Here is a 3101-nt window from a genome sequence, read left to right on the forward strand (position 1 = left end):
GCAGTGTGCCTAATGGCACCTGTGCAGGAGCTCAGGCAAGTTCAGTCACGTGGAGGGATAGGATTGTGAGCTTGCGTCAGATGGAAGGAGAACATTCTCGGCTTAATGAAATTACAGAGATTGTTGCAAAAAGTTCTGTAAAGGGCCATTGAGTGAACGAAGTGAATTCTCCCTGCTGAGATTTACAGAATCATTAGACAATTAGATGTGATCCTGTAGTTGAAAGCATCTGTCACATAGTAGATGCTTGAAAATTTCAGAGAATTTCAAGGCAAATGTGACCTTGAAGACGGCAAATCAAAATAGTTGGTTTTTGTTGAGCATCTACTTCATAACGGTGTGTGGGAGAGGCTCCAATGCCTGTCCACATCTTGTCTTGCTCTCCTTCCTGCCAGTCCACTTATAGTTAGGAAGGGTCATGTGATGACCGTTTGCCACTGAGATACTAGCAGAAGCATTGTCTGTCACATGCAGGCACTTGAGAACCAGCATGCCACTTCCCTGCCTTCTCCCTGCATTCACCAGCAAACATGGTGACCCCGTGTCGAGGTGCTGACACCACAAGATGGAAGCAGCCTGGATCCCTGGGTCCCTAGAGCTAAGGGCCCCTGCCAAACCACACAAGAATTTACCTGCACAAAACCACACTGTTCTTGTGTTAGCCTTTCAAGTGTCAGGGTTTGCCTGTTGCATCAGGTTGCAGTAACTTTAACGGACACAGCTACTATTTCTGTTGTTGGGTTTATATAAATATTTTAATTAGAAAGGTAGTAGTGTATATGTTCCCACCGCAAAAATGTCTAAAACTACAGAAAAATCACAGTATCACCTTTACAAAGTTTTTCCACAATTCAGCCTCCTGCTGAGAGGTCACCACAACTAACAATCTAGTGTGCATTGCTTTAAAGTGGCCTATGGGCTTTTTCATAGATATATATACTATAAAAACATATCAGTTTTATTTGACATGCATATATAATGTTGTACATATTGATCTGCCACTAGCCTTTTTCACTGAATTAAAAGGATGTGGGATCTTCCCCTGACAGCACATACAGCTCTATGTCACTTTTGAAACTACCCCCTGAAATGCTAAAGTGTGCCTGTACCATAATTAAACAATTTCTTCCTGATAGATGCATAAGTTGTTTTCCCTCTCTTATATGATTAATAAAATGAAATCAACACCTCTGAATTCTTGGGTAAACGTGGATGTCTTCTGGTAAGGTATACATACTAACATAAAGATTGGGTTAGTGTGAAAAGGGTGTGAATAGTTTAATATTTTATAAATATTTCTGAAATTTTATTCCAAAGGCACTATACCAATTCACATTCTTATAAGCATCACAAATGATTAAGATTGTAAGATATCAGCAGGCATTTCCTCTTTACTTTGGGAAGGAACGATTTGGTCAGAATGACTAGGAGCCGGGGAAGGGGACCAGACAGGACACCCTCTGCCAGGGAGGGGCATTGAGGGCATCCTGGGGGACGCAATTGCCAGAGTCCATGAGAGACACCACGTGCAAAGCCAAGCCCAGAGAGCTCCAGGCAGGCTGACAGCCAGGGCGCTGAATCTGGAGTTCAGTGTAGGGGGAAAAGGACCCCGAAGGAGAGAAGTTGGGGAGGGGAAAGGATACAGGACAAGGAACGTGAATAGGCTGGGGAAATCTCTGGACCCTCCCAAGCTAGAAGTCGCAGGGTGGTCTGAGTGGTCAGGTCTATTGGATGAATGGACCAGAGGCACGCCGGACAGCCCACCCTAACTTTAGAGTCCCCTCACCTCTGTCAGGAAAAGTACACCTGACTCCCTGCATCATTCAGGGGAGCTTCATCTCCTGACTATACTAGTGGTCCTTGAACCCTTTCCAGTGTTTCAGGGATGGGCTGGGAGCTGTTGTGATGTCTGCTGGAGGCTGGGGACTTTTTCCCCCTGAGTGCAGGGCAATCCTCCATAGAGGTTGGGGCCATGTGAGTGAGTGGGGTGGGTCACTAGGGACAGACAGCTGAGATAGGCCAGGAATACCCATGAGCTGTGGAAGGGAGTGTGCAGCTGCAAAGAGGGTGAAATTGGAAGGGAAAAGCCATGGGATTAATCTCTTCAGCCTCTGCAGCTAAAGGGCTGGGTGTGGACATGCTTTGAAAAACTGTCCAGATGGTGTCCCTTTCTCACACTGCTTCCTGGGGTTTCTGAGTTCTTGGAACACCAGAGGCAAGTGTCCTGTGCTATGATGGCTGGCCTACATTGCCACTAGATACTGTCTGAGATAAAGGATTGGCCCAAGGTGCAGACATTTACAGGGTGAATGGAAAACCCTTGGAGATGGCACCCTTCCTTATTAAACTGATGGAGATGTGTGGGGCCTGATGCAGGAAGTATCATGGAGTGATCAGTTGAGATGGTGTTTGGACCTGGAGAAGACACACTCATAATGACACCCTCAGTAAGTTCCCCATGGGAATTATGAGTTATGTGAGCAGTTGTAGCACTTGATGTTTCTTCCATGTAGGCAGAAGGCCCAGGCAGGAGAGGAGGCAGACTCTACATTTTGAATCAGCGAATGAGACCCTCCAGTAATTTGATTCATTCATCCATCAAATATTATTGAACACATGCTGAGAAAGAATACCAAGTAAACAAAACAAAACAAAAAAAAGAACATGATAAAGCACTTAATTCAGTCTGGGTGGGAGGATGGTGAGGTATAGACAGATGTGAGAGAGTTTTAGGAAGTTACGAACCATGACATGGTGAGGAGAGTATAAAATGACCTTGAATTCTGAGGTTTCTGACTAGGCAGAAGCTGTTCATCTCAGCTGAGATTGAGGAAGAGCTGGTGGTGAGTTGATGAGGAAAGGTGTGAAGGATGTGGTCAGTATGGACCATGTAGACCTTGAGCTTCTGCCAGCTGACCAGTGGACAGTAGGAAACATGTCTACCAGGAGAGGAGCCTGGGCTTGACATTAGGTTAGGCTGCATCAATAGGGGTCATTGGAGACCATAGGTTTAGGTTAAAAAGAGTGTTGCTTACATGAAAAGATGCTCCACATCACTAACTATTAGAGAAATGCAACTCAAACCCACAGTGAGGTATTAC

This window comes from Neophocaena asiaeorientalis, unplaced genomic scaffold (assembly GCF_003031525.2).
Source record: "Neophocaena asiaeorientalis asiaeorientalis breed wild unplaced genomic scaffold, Neophocaena_asiaeorientalis_V1.1 scaffold1340, whole genome shotgun sequence".
Lineage (NCBI taxonomy): Eukaryota > Metazoa > Chordata > Mammalia > Artiodactyla > Phocoenidae > Neophocaena > Neophocaena asiaeorientalis.